Source organism: Mesoplodon mirus, assembly GCF_964341445.2.
Source record: "Mesoplodon mirus genome assembly, chromosome: 3".
NCBI lineage: Eukaryota > Metazoa > Chordata > Mammalia > Artiodactyla > Ziphiidae > Mesoplodon > Mesoplodon mirus.
This window is the reverse complement of record NC_138978.1, coordinates 12093012-12111683: the sequence shown is the minus strand read 5'-3', so window position 1 is coordinate 12111683 and position 18672 is coordinate 12093012.

Here is an 18672-nt window from a genome sequence, read left to right as displayed (position 1 = left end):
CCACGAGAAGCTTGGAGGTTAGTACCCCCCGTCCCACCCGAAACTCTAGTTCTCTCTGTTGTGGAGGAGAAAACAGAGTAAGCTGGGGGGACCATCACTTCTGGGGGTGGGGGTGGAGATGGGAGATGGGTGGGGTGGAAGGAACACTTCTGAAAGAATGGAAGATTCTCCCACGTGCTAGGGAAAGGGTATTTACAAGCCCACAGCCTTACTGTTCCTGTCCTTCCCTGTCAAAACTCGCGTTTATTCATTCATGTGTTCTTTACTTCTACAAACATCACCTGAGTCCCTATAAGGTCAGACGGTGGCCCCAGTGTTGACCTGGATGAGATCCTTAAGAAACCCTCCCGCACTCCCCATGGGCACGGGGCTGGGGGGATGGAGCGTGTGGAGAAGACATGCAAATGCCAACTATCTCCCCTCACCCCATGTCACCTTTTTCAGATCAGCCCCTTCTGTCTGGGAGCAGAACAGCCCTGCTGACTACCTACAGAATGCCTCATTTCCCTGGCAGGAAATGACGGACAAGGTGCCCCAAGACAAACTCAAAATATTCATCTGAGAAAGATGAAAGATGGCAGACTCCACTCTAGTCAATTAGAAGAAGATATAAGAGAGAAAAATCATGGAAATCGATATGGGATGGAATATATGGTAAAGATGCTCCCACATGCCTAGAGGCTCTTAGAAATGCACATTCCCTGGCACAGACCTCAGAGATTCTGATTAGGCAGCTCTGGAGCATGGTCCAGGAATGAATTTGTTGCATTCTTGCAAATTCCTTGTGCATTTGTTAAAAGCTTGGCAAAACCTCAGGACTTTTTCAACCCTGCAGTTGAATCGCAGAGCCCTCCCAGCACTTGTCCCTAGAAATCTCTTCCAGGCCCTCAGTCAGCCTGGAAGGTTCTGCCTGGGTTAGTTCCATTCGACCAGAAGGACCTTAGGAATGTATGAGGAGTGACCACAGAGGCCGGGGCCCTGAGTGGTAACTTCAGAGGAACAGAGAGGGTCAGGCTCAACTCTCCAGGCACATTTCTGCCTCAGGGCCTTTGCAGTTACTGTTTCTTCTCCCTACCAGGCACTTCCCCCAGGGATCTCCTTCAGCTCCTTCAGATTTTTACTCAAATATCACCCTATTTAAAAGGGTCTTGGAATTCCCTGGCGGTCCAGTGTTTAGGACTCGGTGCTTTCACTGCCCGTTCGATCCCTAGTTGCTCCTGCAAGCCCCATGATGCCACCCAACAAAACAAAACAAAACAAAAAACACCCCCCCAAAAACATGAATAACAAAACAAACACCTCACTCTATTGCTCTTCCCTTCATCTTACCACTCCTCTAACATGCTATTTATTGTTTCCTTCTCTTATTTGTTGTCAGTCTCCCCACTCCCAACTCCCCCCTGCCCCCCAACTTAAGCTCCATGAGGGCAGGGATTTTTTTTTCTCTTTTGTTCACTGCTGTATCACCAGTACATAGAACAGTGCCTGAATGAACGAATGAGTGAATGAACAGGGGCAGCCCTTGCCACCCGCCCACAGCCTTGCCTCCTACTCTTGAGCTGCTGAGCTGAACTGTCCTTACCCCAGGACCTAGGCTTCTGTAGCCTTGGCCCTCCCCAGCCCCACGCCCATCTCCATGCTTGTCTTCAATGTCATCAACATGAGCACAGAACCCAACCCTGCTCATTGCCAGCCAGACCCTACGGAGCCCATGCAGGCCAGGCTGGTGCCAGTGCCGCCCTTGGCCCCCTGATAGGCTTGGGAGAGCATATGTTGCCATTAGTCCATCTCTCGATGAGGAAATACTAAACGGAGAACAAAGCTGACATTCAGGCTCACTGGAGCAGAAATTGCCAAATCTTGATTGGATCCTGCCGCTCCCCACAGGATGCCACAGTCATCTCAAAGGGTGTGTGAAAGTCTTAAAACCCAGTTCCATGTCATCCACTTAAATTTCAAAAACAGAAACTAAAATACCCCAATAACTCATGGCTTTATCATAGCATGCCCTGGGCTGAGTGAGAGTTGTACTTTGCGATGATGGGGTGTTCAAAATACTGTACCTGGGGAATTCCCTGGCGGTCCACTGGTTAGGACTTGGTGCTTTCACTGCCGTGACCCGGGTTCAATCCCTGGTGGGGAAATTAAGATCCCGCAAGCCACAAGGCATGGCCGAAAAAAAAAGAGATTTCTAGCTTATATGGGCTCCTTGGTGATGCCTGTAATCAATGAATCTTATTGAGCTCTGGGTGGCTACCAAGGTTGTACTGTATCTCCATCAACATCAGGATGCTGGTGTCTGAAAGGCCTGGGTCCAGGTCCCAGCTTTGTCATTCCCAGCTGTCCTCCTAATACTGGAGCGAGTGATGTTAACTCTGGGCTTTCCACCCTCAGGGCACTGTCACAGTCTTTCCTGTGGATCATCTCATTTAATCCTCACCATAACCTGGGGCAGTAGGTGTGTGTGAAACACCTGGAACAGGGAGCTCTGCAGAGAAGTGCTCAAAAATGTCGTGATGGGTATTATTTCTATCACATCACTCCCATTTGAACAGGAAAATAGGGCTCAAGAGACATGGAGGTATGTGACCAAGGTGACACAGCCAGAAAAGGATTTCAATCTAGATGACTGTGATGGGACGGTATTTTCCCCGGGGACCACAGGTGACAGGTGTCACAGCCACGAGACACCCATGCTCACCACCTGCTTTCCCTCAGCCCTGAACAATCTGGGCTTCTGGCTGTCCTGAAGTTTGGGCAGTGCCTGCAGCAAGAGAGGGAGGGAGCTGAGGCCAGGAGGGGGTAGCTGGGGCTTGCCAGGGACCTCTCCTGCCACCCACTGGGCTTCTTTCCTGCAGGACCTCTGCCCCATAAAATCTCATTGGGCCACAGTTACCTTCCCTGGGCTGTCCTTGACTGGGAGAGCCCATCCACTGTGCCCCCTCCCCAGATCTGCTTGTTGTCCCCTGCATTCCAACAAGAAATGAATGCTGGCCTCCCGCCTGGAAGAGGTAGGGAGCTTGCCCAGCCTTTAAGGGGTAAGAGAGAGCCAGGGAAAGAGCTGGAAAAGGAGAAAGGGAGAGTAAAAGAGAGAGAGAGGGGGCTCGAGGATCAGGAAGTAGCTAAGCTCTTGAGTAGGTGACAGATGGGAGAGCAAAGGGCCACTGGAGGTTCCACAGTCCATTCATAACCTTACGCTATGGGCTAAGGAAATGCAGGTTTTTATACACACACACACACACACACACACACACACACACACACACAGGTTCACAAAAATAAATTCAAACCACAAAATCACAGCTGGTCACTGAGGCCTTCTGCGGCCGTGCTCACCCCCTTCCCCTGTCAGAAAATGAGAAGTCACCCAGGTGTTTTCTCAGATAGAGACAAGGCTGGTTGGGATGTTCATCTCTTGCAAATCAGAGCTCTGCCAGGGGGCTTCCCTGGTGGCACAGTGGTTGAGAACCTGCCTGCCAATGCAGGGGACGTGGGTTCGAGCCCTTGTTTGGGAGGATCCCACATGCCGCGGAGCAACTAGGCCCGTGAGCCACAGCTACTGAGCCTGCGTGTCTGGACCTTGTGCTCTGCAACAAGAGAGGCCGCGATAGTGAGAGGCCTGTGCACTGTGATGAAGAGTGACCCCCGCTTGCCACACCTGGATAAAGCCCTCGCACAGAAACGAAGACTCAACACAGCCAAAAATAAATTAATTAATTAATTAAAAAAATTAAAACAAAACCAAAAAACCACTCTCCCTTAAAAAAACAAACGAAAAAAAGCTTTGCCAGGGAGGTCAGTCTGTATGTTCTGTTTGAAAGCTGCAGATGAAGGGTGCTGATCCCACCTCTGATCGGCCTGGTTTCGTTTGTTTGTTTGTTTTATTCTGTCTGTACCTCACTTCTCTCACCTGTAAAATGGAGGTAATAACAGCATTGACTGTAAAGACCAAATGGGTTAATATGTGTGAAGTAGTAAACTGTGCCCGATACCACAGACTCCTTCTGTGAATGTCCGCGTTGCTCTCTGTCTGTTTGCTTGTTTTCGTTGTTTTCTTGATGATGTGGGAGGACAGCAGCATCTCAACCTGATCACAGACATCCTGGGGAGAGCTTTGATTTGCATCGTCTCAGTCCGAACCCAGAGCAAAGTTGACCTCTGAACACTCGCATATCATCTTGCTTGTTGCCCAGGGACCTTTCTGGGTGTGGGGGTCAGAGGCAGGCTGAGCTCCCCTGATCGCTGCCAGAGGGATTCTGAGAATCCACCTGGTCTCTGTGGTGTGGCACGTGCAAGACAACTCCATATATTCGACTTCCAGGCATCCAGGCAAATCAACCTTCACTACTTTTTTGGGGGGGATTAACAACGAACCACTATGAATGAAGTTAACCAAACTAGCTAATATTTATTGAGGCTTGTTAGGTACCAGCCGCTATGCCATGCACTGTTTTATTTAATTCTTGGCCCAACCCATTTCACAGAAGCGGGCTCAGAAAAGTCAAGTAACTTTCCCAGTTACAAATCTTGTAAGTGATAGGTCCAAGATTCGAACCCTAGCTGTTGGACTCCAGCATATTTTCTTTTTTGTAAAGTTTTGTTTTCAAAACATAGTATACATCTCGAAAAGAGCACAACTGATAAGTGTACACTTGAAGAATTATCACAAAGTGTATGCACCCACCCTAACTAGAACCCAGAACTAGAAGCAGAACATCACCACCCACCCCCGCCCCTCCGAGAAGACTCCCTGTGCTCATTCTGGTTACCCCCTCCCGCTTGTCTGACTTCCAATCATAAATTAGTTCTGCTTGGTTTTGAACTTCATGGAAATGGAATCTTACAGATTCCATTTGCTGCCTGGTTTCTTTCACTCAACTATGTGAGGTTCGACCACGTTGTCTGATGTAGCTGTGGTTCATTCATTCTCACTGCTGCATTGCATTATACTCTGTTATCTATTCCTGCAGAACAAATTATGGCAAACTTAACGGATCCAAAGAACACACACTTATGTCACAGTTTCTGTGGGTCAGGAATCCGGGCACTGCTTAGCTGGGTTCTCTGCTCAGGGTCTCTCCCAGGCTGCAATGAGGGAGGTGGCCAGGGCTGGGGTCTCATCTGAGGCTCAGCTGGGAAAGGATCCTCTTTCCAGTTCATGGGGTGGTTGGCAGGATACAGTTGTTCCCTGCGGGTTTTTAGTTAGTCTGAGGGCCTCACCTCCTTGCTGGCTGTTAGCCAGAGATCCTGCACTGTTTCTTGCCATGTGGGCCTCTCCATAAGGTGGCTTGCTTCATCAAAGCCAGTGAGAGTCCATAGAGAGAGTCTCCAGGCAGGATGGAAGTTACAATCTTCTGTAACATAATCACAGAAATGACATGCCCATCACCTTTGCAGCATCTACTGATTAGAAATAAGGTACAGTCCTGCCTACTCTCAAGGGGAGGGGACACAGAGGTGTGAACACCAGGGATAATTGGGGGCCATTGTGTATGCCTTTTGGTCTGCACATGTGCACATATCTCTTGGGTATATATCTAGGAGTAGAATTTCTGGGTCACACATACGTCCGGCTTTATGAGATTCTGCCAAACATTTTTCCAAAGTGCAGGTACCCTCTACACTCCCTCAGCAGGCTATGAGCTTCCCAGTTAGAGCACATGCTTTCAATACACTCCTCCCCTCTCTCCTTACAGAAGGGGTGTCTGAGCTGGGGCTCTTTGGGACGACAGGTCCTAATTCTGGCCCCATGTCAGAATCACTGAATTCCCGGGCCGCTTCGCCAGACATTCTGATCATTTGAGGGCTCAAATACAAACTGGAAGGTCCACTCCATGAGGCGAGGATCCCTGTATCCTTGGTGCCCGGAGCAGTACCTGGCAGCAGTGCCTGGCAGGTACCGGGTAGCTGGCATTCAATAAATGTTTTTTTGATTAAGTGAATGAGTTTAGGAAATATTGTTCAAGAGATGGGCCCCAGGGCGGGTATAAGCTGCTTAAACGGGAAGGAAACTTTGTTGTGTCTGAGGCTGTGTGCATTTTTCTGGGAAGAGGGCTCAGAGCCTCAACCAGCTATGTCCCCAACAAAGGTTAAAGGCCGCTGTGATTGGCTACTGTCCGGCTTAGGTATTTTATCACATGAAGAAAGAACTGGTCCCAGGGTAGGTGGCATGGGAACTGTGGACAAGGTCCCATGGTCCTTAGAAGTAAAAAGCAAGACAGTGCTTGCCTGGGGTGGCTCATAAACGGACACCTTGCTTGTTTTGTCCTTTGACCCATGGTAGTTCTTTTGGTACATCTAGCCACTGCCTGGCCTCCTGGGACCCTCCCTGTGTCTGTCTGTTAAACAGAAAATTCCACAAGGCCTCGGTGCCCTGAGTTTCCATCAGGGGCAAGCCAACATGAGCCCTAGCTTTTGAAAAAACACTTTCAATCAATAGAAAGCCTCCCAGTTTATCTGGTTTGAGATGACCTCATCCTTTGTTACCTTCTCTCTTGTTTTCTGGAGGTTGCTCAGCGTCTTGCTGCTGTCTGCATTCTTTTCTCACGTGAACAGTGCACCTATTTTGGGCATTTTGTCGTTGTTGTTTTGGGTCATTCCCATCACACATTTTTTGTATTCCTTTCCAGTCAGATTAACCTCATGCCTCTCTAGACATTTCTTCTCAGGTTTCCTCTGAATCATTTCGTTTGGTCTAAATATGTCCAGTGTTTCCTCCTTCCTCACTGCACTCCACATAGACCCTCTCTTTTCCCTGGAACAACTGTTCTTTTCTTTCGAATCCCTGACCCAAATCCTCATTTTTCACCATCTTTTCTGACTTCTCCTAAGAACTGATTGTTTTTTGAAACTTAAGCCTCAAATATCATCCCTTCTAATCTGCGTCTGAATTTGGATCACGGTCAAGAAGCAGGCGAGACAGGAACGTGGCTGGGTAATTAGGATCCTCAGCAGAAGGTCTGAGTGTTCATCGGTGGGGTCAGAGGGGCCTGGGGATGGAGGGAGAGGTATCTTCTTCTGCCTCGGGTAGGGCTTAGGGTGGGGTTCTCAGGAAAAGCGCTAAGAAAAAAGGACCCATTTGACTTGAGTTCTGAAGGAAGAGTAGGATTTCCAGAGGCAGAGCAGGGAGAGAAGAGGATGGTCCAAGGAAGGAGCAGTGGGAATGGAGGCTAGAAGATGAGTCATCAGAGAAGCTAGGGACAGGAGTTCAGAAGGAGAGGGGTGGTCAGGTGCTGAGACCGCAAACTGAAGGTCCATGGTCAGCCCTCAGATATGTTTGTCTGGCTTTCTCAGCGTGTTAAAAGACTTTTAATTAGTTGCTGAAGGGAGAGGCCTCTTTCTGTGGAGTGACAGAGAAACCTATTCAAATTGTCTTCAGCATGAATGCAAATTCACTGGTTACCAAAAATGAAAAGTCTAGAGGGAACCTCTGGGTTCAGGCTCAGATGATTTCATGAGGCCTTGGCCTCTCTCCAGCTCTCAGGGATTCTTTGAACCATGTGGATCCAACCTTAGACAGAATCTCTGTATAATGGTCACAAAAAGGCGGCCGATGCTCCAGCCCTTACATCTTCTCAGCTTTGAATTCCATAGGGAAGGATAGGAATCTTTTTCCTAAGCTTCCCCCAATGGCCTCACTGCTTCTCATTTTCTCTGGGTGGGTCACAAGCCCATTGCTGAGCCAATTATTGTGGCCCAGGAGACTGCTCTGATTGGCTGAACTTGACCCACATGCCCATCCCTGCAGCCAGAGGTGGAATCAACAGCGTCTCTGAGAAACTGGACTGAGACTAGGAGAAAGGTGTTGTCCCCAAAGGGGCATCATAACGCCATAATATTTTAGAAGAGAGGTGAATTGTTATTAGGTGACAAAAACCAGATGTCTACCACAGTAGCCAACATGTACAGATCATTGACATCTGGATTTATGCCTTTTTTTGGGAAAATGGGAATATCTGGCAATACCTGGACTCTCTTCTTGTCTATAGATCAACAATCTGCTGGGGCTGAGTAGAGGCTCCCTCTTTAGATACAGCCTATGTTCTGCCTGCCCAATGCACTGCTCATATTTCCTCTCTGGCTCCTGGAAGCACTTGAATTTTTATTGCCAGCATAATTTGATTCTGTAACGAAATCTGTTTTTCCCACCAGAATGGAAGAGCCAAATGTACAGGGGTCAAATAGCTCTCCTGTGCTCCCACAAACTCCTGAGGACAAATGCCTGGCCATTTTTGATAGTCTCATTCCTTGCTCATTTTAAAAGCCTTCTTTAAAAAAAATATTGAATACATAGTGATTTTCGAATCTGTTATCTGATAATTCCAACATCTGAAGTCTTTGGGTGGGAGTGGCGGGGGTGGTGTCTCAATGTCTTGTTTGTTGTGTCTGCTTACTCTGGCTCATACTGACTTATTGCTTGGATGTTTAGTAATTTGACTGTCATCTCATTCTTGATTGAACTTAATCTGTGGGAATCCTGAGGGGTCTGATTCCTGGCTGCTTTTCTCTCGGAAGTCTTTTTTGTTTGTTTCAGCTGGATGCCGGGGATGCTAATAACCTCTGAACACTGACATTTATTTCCTCAACTTGGAGTTTTCCCACTGAATACATGGAGTGTAAACTTGAGCCCCAGACCCACGTGGTTACAAACCTTCAGGGTGATCATCATCATCATCAGTATTGTGGCCATTATTAGTTTTCCCCTCCAGAGCCACATTGAAAACTACAGGTTTTCATAGACTCCGCTTTCTGAAAGACCAGAAAAAAAAAATTTTTAAGCCCTCCCCTTGCCAGGGTGTGGAGCATCTTTGAGGGTGCCAGCTTAATACAGGCATCTTAGACTTGGTTAGCTCACTTTGCAAGGCCCAAGGCTTAATCTCCCGTTTCCTGCACTTACTAAAGGCAAATGGCTTCCTCATTTGCTTACGCTTTGGTTGTAGCTCACTCTGTTTGTGTTGTGTGTCTGTATGTTCCTTTGAGATTGCCTACATAAAAATTGTTTTTTATTATGGGATTTTGGAAACACACACAAAACTAGAGAAGCCTGCGATTAACTCCATGTATTCATCATCCAGCTTCAACATTTTCCCAGTGTTCTTTCATTCTTTTTTCTTCCTTTTTGAGTTTTTTTCTAGGTTAATTTAAAGCAAGTTGTGTCATTTCACCCATAAAGACATCCTAACTGAAAGGACTTTTTTTTCCTTTACATTATCCCCGCCTGGATATTATCACAGCTAAAAATACTTATAATCATTCCTGAATATCATCTAATATTCAGTCCATGCTCACATTTCCTTGATTCTCTCAGAAATATCTTTTTTCCTGTTGGTTTGTTAGAATCAGGATCCAGACAATGTCCACACATTACACTTGGTTGTTATGTCTCTGAAATGTCTTTAATTCTGTAACAGCAACTCCCCGCCCCTGACCTTTTTTATCCCCCAGCCACTGATTTGTTGGAGAAACTGGGTCTTGTGTCCTGTAGAATATTCACATCCTGGATTTGGCTGATCACTTCCTCTTGGTTTCAGTTAACTTGTTCCTCTTTTCCCCATATTTCCTGTAAACTAATAGTTAGATCTAGAGGACTGAGGAGATCAAAGTCTTTTTGTTGTCCAGACGCCTTCCTAGGCGGTACTGTGTGATCCATCCTGCATCACACAGTGAGCACATAATGTCTGGTCATCCTGTTTTTAACGATATTGAGATTGAATGGTAGGTCCAATGCTAACAGACTGAGCCATCCATTACAAAGTCCCCAACGGCTTTTTTTCCCCCAATAATTAACATTTTTAATTTTTCATTATGCTAAAATATACATAACATAACATTTACCATCTGAACCATTTAAAAATATACAGTTCACTAACGTTAAGGATATTCACATTGTTGCTTAACCAACCTCCAAAAACTTTTCATCATGTAAAACCGAAACTGTGTACCCCTTAAACAACTACTTTCCATTTTCCCCTTACCCCAGCCCCTGGCAACCACCCATCTATTTTCTACTTCTATGAATCTGGCTACGCTAGGGACCTCATATAAGTGGAATCATACGGTATTTGTCTTTTTAGTGACTGGCTTCTTTCACTTAGCATAATATCCTCAAGGTTCATCCATGTTGTAGCATGTGTCAGAATTTCCTTCCTTTTTAAGGCTGAATAATATTTCCTTGTGTGTATATACCTTGTTTTATCCATTCATTTGTAAATGGGCACTGGAGCTCATCCAGCAACTTTTTACCTAATAGTTTTAGCATCCTTTGAGGATCATTCCCTGGATCCGTATTTCTTGTGTGGTCACAGAGTTGTGATTTTTTTCTGATTGTTATTCCTTTGGTAATTATTAGCTAGAATCCTTCATCAACCATTTGTTTATTTGTTTATCATAAAATACAGTTGGTTCAGGAAGGCAGAATAAGAAATTGGTTCTTTCCTCCTATGTGTCATTATTCAAAGAAGCAACTGCCAAAGTGACCAGTGAGTTTTAAAAAATATCATTAGGAGTCTTTGATTTAAACAGTGTAGATGTGTTTTAATCCACTGAACTCATTATGTGGTTTGAGGCTCGTACTATGCCACCTCAGGGGTTCATGCAGGTTGGCTCCCGTGTTTTTGTTTTTCCAGGTGGAAACTACGTAGTATTTACTGGTAACCACCTATGTTTGTATTGCATTGGTGTGGTCTTTAGACAAACAACTCTGACTCTCCGTTTTCCTTCGCTGTACAAGGAAGTTGGACAAAATGAGCTCTAGCACCATTCCTGTCCAAAACTCTCCCTTTTGTAGCATTTTCATTACATAGAACATTATGGTTTAGTCATTGGATTCTTCCAGTCCTGTGACTGAATGCAGTTACCAACACCTTCCTTTCAGAAACATGAAAATTGCCACCCTGCTGATACTGTTTTTAGTCTACTTCTCCATACTGCATTTTCCCCCAGTAGACTTAAAGCTGTACCTCTCAGTTAGGGATATTTTGCCTCCCAGGGGACTTTTGACAATGTCTAGACACATGTTTGATTGTCACACCAGGGAGGAGCTACTGGTATCCAGTAGGTAGAGGCCAGGGATGCTGCTAAACAGCCTACAGTGCACAGGACGGCCCCCCTCACATAAATGCTCTCCGGCACCAAATATCATTAGTGCCAAAGCTGAGAAACCCTGACTCGAAGAAATCCATAGAGATAAAATCATATTCCTCTTACTTATATGTTTCAGTGAAAGGAAGTACATATAAAAATGTACACATCTGAGAATTCAGCTATACATGACGTAGGACAATGAGATCGTCTGTTTTTAACCTACCCATAGAATTTAGTCATTTGATGTGTATCTCCTTACTGTTTCCCCTTCAATCTTATTTCTGGCTCCTATTCTACCCCTTGAGACCTTTCTATTATTGGCCTGAGGGAAGGTCAATGGACAATTTTTACTGCTTTCAGGTCAATGGAAAAATCTTAGGTCTTAAATTTTTTTTTTTTCAGACTCGGGAAATAAACATCAAAATCAACTTTTATCGTAAATAGCAGTTAGATATTTTTGGTCCCAATTCCACTTTGCCATTTTAATTGATTGAGTGGATATTTTCAATAAACTTAGCATTACCTTTCAAATTATTGCTCTCTTCTGCTCACAGCATCTCCTGTGAGATGTGTATTCCTGAATCTTTCTCTCTCATGCTTTTGTGCTGATTTAAAAGAACCCACTTGGTGCTAAAATGAATTTATCATTGGCAACTGCTAGAATGGTGTGTCCTTTCCTAATCAAAAAGTCAATTTGTGGGCTCATACTTTGAATCTGATTTTTAAAACAGACAACTAATTTGTCAGAAACAAAAAAAAATGCAGCTTTTATCTTTTTTGTGGTTGTTATTCAGCTTTGAAAGAGGCAGCATTTAGATAAGGCAGGTACATTTATTTTTATTTTTGGCTGCGTTGGGTCTTTTTTGCTGCGCACTGGCTTTCTCTAGTTGCGGCGAGCGAGGGCTACTCTTCGTTGTGGGGGCTTCTCATTGCAGTGGCTTCTCTTGTTGCGAAGCACGGGCTCTAGGCACATGGGCTTCAGTAGTTGTGGCACGCGGGCTCAGTAGTTGTGGCTCACGGACTCTAGAGCACAGGCTCGGTAGTTGTCGCACATGGGCTTAGTTGCTCCGCGGCATGTGAGATCTTCCCAGACCAGGGCTCGAACCCATGCCCCCTGCATTGGCAGGAGGATTCTTAACCGCTGCGCCACCAGGGAAGCCCAGGAAGGTACATTTATTCACTTGTTTATATCAAGTATTCACACAATTTCTCTTACCAACACATATATTCACAGCTTGTCAAGTTTTACCCAAAAAGTGAAGGAAAAAGCTTGCTATCCCATTATTATATGATTTTTCTCTCTTTTGTGTTTTGTTCAAGTAGATGCTGATGATTTTTCTTGACTGGACATATCATCAAGGATGCTTTCTGAAATAAGTCATCTTGATGATAAACACTAAGGACATTTTCTTGCATTTAAAGTTCCCATGCACCTCTCCAATTTTATACAGTATTGAGCCTAGGTGATCTCTGAGATGCATGCTGTATTGTTTGACATTGGTTCTTTTTTCTGATAAGGAAGACCTATAGCCCAGAAGGCTTTTTGCCATAACTTTTGCTTCCCAAATTGTATTCTAGTTGGTTTTGTTGTGGTTATTCACCCTCCATTAGTTCCAAGTATGCTTTTAAATAATCTAAAATTTCTCCAAATCAATTTGAGTTTCTAACTACTACTGACTCTTTTCTTTCCCACATTTTGTATATTACAATTAAATGCCAGGTTTTAACGCACAGAGTTGGGACTGGAGATAGAGAAAAGGAGAAAGGGAAGAGAAGTCTGTTTATATCATGCCATGGAGAATTTGATTTATAGTTCTGGACTGGGGAGGGATAGGAAAACAGTCTTTGTAAAAGACTGTTTCTTTAAAGGAAAATGGTAAGTACCACACTCAGACTGGTCTCCAAGGATGATTGTTTCCTGCTTCTTTCTTATGGAACTGACACCGGGTGGCCAGGCTCTCTGCTGGGAATCCTCACTGCCCAAGAGAATGGATTTTCCTTTGTTCAGGGCAGCGTTTTTCAAACTGGGCCCCATTGACTGTGGGGTAGAACAGTTCTTTGTTGTGGGGACTGTCCTATGCATTGGTGGGTGTTTAGCAGAATCCCTGCTCTCCTAGATGCCAGCAGCAGCTCCCCCTCCGGCCACTGTGACTTTGCCAAATGTCCACTGGGGGGCAAACCCAATCCTGGTTGAGAACCACTGATCTGAGGTGAGAACATTCAGTTCTGGCGTTGGCTTGAATCCTTAACAGTGTCACTGCAAGCTGAGAACGTTTGGTCACATGTTGCATCTGGGAGCTGGTCGGCTTGTATCAGCATGTCATCCACCTAACTGCCTTCCTGGAAAGTGCAGAGTTCCAGGGGTCTGATGAGACACATGGCAGTCAGGCGGGTTGGTCCCAAGGAAACTCCTGTTGCCAGGGCTACGTTTTAAAGGTGTCTGGTGCACGTGTATACATGTTCTCTCTAGTGGCTTTTCTGGAGAAATTTGCATCTGTGTATTGTGTGCTCGTATTTCCCTATCTTTCCCTCCCTCTCTGGGTCAGCTTGCTTCGCAATGTCCAAGGAGAGCAGGTTTCCTGACCACTACTCTCCTTCAGTTATTGGAGGATCTGAGCCTGATGTGCTGTGGCTCGCTGTCACGTACCATCCCATCTTCAGGCACTCTGGGACATCGCTTCCTAGGCCAGCTGCATTGCTACAAAGACACCGGGGAATGGCTTTCTCCTGTCGGCTCAGCATGAAAGGTGCTTCTGAATGGTCTGACGGTGCCTTGCGAACCACCACCCACACAGGTGGCAAGAACTTTGGAAAGCATCCACCCCTCTGCCATGAGGCTGTCATGAGGGGGTGCAGGCTTCCCATCAGAGGCACACGCTTCCCTGTCGGGGAGTGGACACAGGGGGGTCTGAGCTGGAGGTTCCAGGCGCCTGTGCCTGGCTCATCCTGCACCCATGAACTTGGTTCTACCCCGCTGCCCACCGCCACCACTGCCAGGCGCTGCTGGGCCATCTTAGTGGCTTGCCCTTACTGGTGATCTGCGATCTGAATGCCACCTAGCGAGAAAGCTGATGGACGACTTCATCAATGAGCTGTAGGACTATGGGCAACCCTTGTCTGCTCTGGGCCCCTTTCTCCCCCTGCAGAATATCACATTTGGCTCCATCACCATTCCCTGCAGGGTGTTCTGTGAAAGCTGACCCTGGAAGATGCTCTGTGGGGAAAAAGAGTTTTGTGGCCAAATGGGTTTGGGAAATGTGACGTCATACAGCATCTGTTTGGAGATTCATAATGTGCACAAACATTTGAGACATTTTCTGGAATTCTCTGCACCCAGGTATCCATGTGGCTCACTCGTCACTTTTCTGCAATGTGATTGCCCTCGAGACTTTTCCTGATCACCCAGATCTGTGATCCCTTCTCATCTGTCCTTTACCCTGCCTCATTTGTCTTCACAGCACTTCTCATTTTCTGACATTGCATCCTATTTTTATTTATTGGTTTATTTTATGTCCCCCCTCCACCCAAGATGTGCCGTCTGTGTCAGCAGGGACTTGATCCATTTGTTTGCAGATTATCCCTAGCATGTGACCCATAGTAGGTGCTCAATAAAAATGTGTTGAATGAATAGACTGTTTAACTTGGAGATTCCCAAATGGAGCTCATCAGGGACGTTTTCCCATTAAAATCCTGGGAAATGTGCTTGGGGACTCACCAGGAAGAGGGTGGCTAAAATCCTGAGGGCCGTGGTTCCTAGTACCAGCCACTTAGTTCTGAGTACACAGACAACTCGGCGTTAGCCTGAAAACAAACAAAACGGACGTCGTGAGAGTTGCCATCACGTGCCTTGAGGAACCAAGCCTTGTGCAAGGCTGAGCCCAGGGCTGCCTCAACTGGTCTTACCTACGTGGCCCTGCTGCCGTTTTCCTGAGATGGCTTTATATGAAGGTTCCTCGCAAACTATCGGTGGCGCCTGCTGAATCTTCCCAAAACACGTTTTCAGAAATGAGTGTGAGGCTCACACTTGGAGAAGTGCTTGAATCTTCAAGTTCTCCATCAGGAGACTGTGGTCTAGTCACAGCCACCATGTGGCAGCTCCCTCCCGCACCCCCGCCTCCACTCTGTGTCAGGTGTAGCTTTGGCACTTTGCCTGTGGATTCCTCAGGTGCTCAAAATTAGGAAACTCCAGGGCTTCCCTGGTGGCGCAGTGGTTGGGAGTCCGCCTGCCAATGCAGGGGACGCGGGTTCATGCCCCGGTCCGGGAGGATCCCACATGCCACGGAGTGGCTGGTCCCATGAGCCATGGCTGCTGGACCTGTGCATCTGGAGCCTGTGCTCCACAACGGGAGAGACCACAACAGTGAAAGGCCCACATACCACAAAAAAAAAAAAAAAAAAAATTAGGAAACTCCATTTTGCTGGTGTAGAGAGGACGGCTCAGAGGGATCCAATTATTAGCTCACGATCATCCTTCTAGGAAGCAACAGTGCTTGGATTAAAACAAAGTCCTCACCAGTTGAAAGCCCATCTCTCGCCCTCTGTGCTTGCGTACAGAACAGGGGCTGTCCTTTTGTACCTCCACACTTAAATACTCAGTACAATTTGTCCTAGGAGCTAAATGGGCCAGGCCAGGGCCCTTAAGGCAACAAATGAGACCAGTAATCCTCAGGGGGCTCTTCGTGTACTGCCCATTTATGGCCTGTGGTTTGATTGATCCATCCATTTCCAGGGATAAAGCTGTGTCCCATTTTCAGTTTTGCTCCACAGTTGTGGGTTTAGTTTAGAGTTCCCATCTCACACGTGTTCATCCAGAGCCAAGCCGTCTCAGAACATTTGGCATCAAGCAACAGAAACCCACTGCAACTCGTTTAAGCATAAGATAGGACTTTATTGAAAGTAGCCTGGGGCATCCTATAGGACAGTGAGTGAGGCCAGGCTAAGGAGAGCCCAGAACTCTCTCTTTCTCTGAAGGACTGTTTTCTCCGTGAACCTCTGCTTCATGAGTCTCCTCTTGCAGACCAGCTTTCTCTGGGCACGTGGCTCCCTGGTGGCTTTCAAGTTTATTAGATCCAGTGCAAGTAGCCAGTCCAAAATGACCATGGTCATGGTCACCCAAGGCCACGGGACCCACTTTGGGAAACACTGTTCAAGCAAGGACCCTTCCCATGGAGAGCGGGGCTTCATGCTTTGTCCCCAGAACCCAGAACAGTACCCTGGCACATATCTGTGGAGCTCCATACTTATCTGTGGGTGGATGCAGCTGACTTAGCTGCACACACACACCAGGCAGCGCTCTGCACTGCGGTCACAGTTGTGCTCCAACACGATCTTTTATCTCAATCATCTGCTTGTGGCTCCCCTTTTCAGAACTGTAACTGGTCTGAGAAAAGTGAAAATCAAAATTGAGACCAGGTGGAGTATCCACTGTGGGCCCAGCACTGCCTGATATGATGCAAAGGCAGGGCCCGCCTTCAAGGACATGGGCTAAATTTAGGATCCGACCTTAAAAGGGGAATTTATTGGGAGGACACAGCATTTCTTGTGGAACCCAGGGGCAGAAGTACAGCTGGGCTTTCCAAGGCATCAGGACCAAAGACCAGAAAGTCATCAGGACACAGCTATGTCTGAGGTCTCATCCTCATGTCGGCCTCTTTCAGCAATCGGCTTCTCTCTGTGCTGAGGCACGTCCCCTGCTTCACTCACCTGTGGCCCCTTAATCCCTGATACCACATTGCCCAACCAGGACCTGGGAGAGATGAGCCTAGCCCAGCCCAGCTTCTGATTGGTTCTCCTGGGTCAGGTGAACACATACCTATCAGCTGTGACTTGAGAGGGTGGAGGTCACATGGCACCAATATGGCTGCTGAGATTCCTCCTTCTGGGTGGGGGGGGGAGTGCTGGGGGGAATTTTCTTTGCTCTTTCATAGCCCTGGGGCCAGTTAGGGCCCAAGAACATGTGAGGTGGGTGGCTTTTGATTTTTCTCCCCTGTCTCTGCCTTTCTTATATTTAGTCTAAGAACAAAAACACGGCAGAGAGGAAAGGAAGGGCCAGGGTCTTTCTTCTGGTTTTTACCTTTTTAGCTTTTTCTGTAGTGAAAAGATAGAGAGCTCTGAGAAGTCTGAACCAGTGAACAAGCAGGACGAGTGTGCCTTCGGGAATTTTGAGGTGAAAGTGACCTCCTGCTTTGGTTTTAATTTACTCTTGCAGATAACTTCCTTGTCTTCCTAGGCACTATTCAGGGCTCCAGCCTATTGCTACCATTCCCAGCTAACATTCTCCCTGCCTTCCTTTTAGACGGAGGTGCATCCATGCTCCATATTTTACGTACTAAACATCCATGAGCTATTCTCTGAACAACGTGAATAATTTTCTACTTGATTGTTCCCACACATACAAAACAACTAAGGTCCTTTGTGCAATTCCCACAGCACTCCTGCCGTATAGGAAGAGTCCAGAAGTGTTCAGATCAAAGTGGGGGGCTGGTCTCTAATGAGTTGAAGATTGAGCCCCGTGTTGGTTTGCTAAACACAGTGATGAATTCCCACAAGCTTAGTGGCCTAAAACAACAAACGTATTCTCTCATGGGTCTGGGGGCTGGAAGCCCCAAATCAGCATCAGCTGGGCTGCAATCAAGGTTTTTCAGAAGGACCAAACTCCCTTGGATGCTCTAGGGAGGAGTCCATCCCTTGCCTCTTCCAGCTCTGGTGGCTGCTGGCATCCCTTTTTTCTTTTCTTTTTTTTTTCTCGCTATGTAGGATTCCCATCTAGGGAAATACAATAATTTATATGTGCATTTTCCTGTTGATGGACATTTAAATTGTTTCCAATTTTCACTATGATTTCTTTTAAAAATTTTTTTATATACTTTTTCAAGGTTACTTTACATTTACAGTTATTACAAAATATTGGCTATATTCCCTGTGTTGTACAATACATCCTTGAGCCTATTGTACACCTAGAAGTTTACATCTCTCACCTCCCCACCGTGTATTGCCCCTCCTCCCACTCCGTGCTGGCAACCATTAGTTTGTTCTCTATATCTGTGACTCTCCTCCTTTTTTGGTATATTTGGTAGTTGTTGTATTTTTTACATTCCATATATAGGTGATATCCTATAGTATTTGTTTTTGTTTGACTTATTTCACTTACCACAATGCCCTCCAAGTCCACCCATGTTGCTGCAAATGGCAAAATTTCGTTCTTTTTTAAGGCTGAGTAGTATTCCATTGGTTATATGTACCACATCTTCTTTATCCATTCATCTCTTTAAAATTTTTTTTTTTTTTTTTGCGGTACGCGGGCCTCTCACTGTTGTGGCCTCCCCCATTGCAGAGCACAGGCTCCAGATGCACAGGCTCAATGGCAATGGCTCACGGGCCCAGCCGCACCGCGGCATGTGGGATCTTCCTGGACCAGGGCACAAACCCGTGTCCCCTGCATCGGCAGGCGGACTCTCAACCACTGCGCCACCAGGGAAGCCCCTATCCATTCATCTCTTGATGACACTTAGGTTGCTTCCATATCTGGGTAATTGTAAATAATGACGCTCTGAACATTGGGGTGCATATATCTTTTCAAATACATGTTTT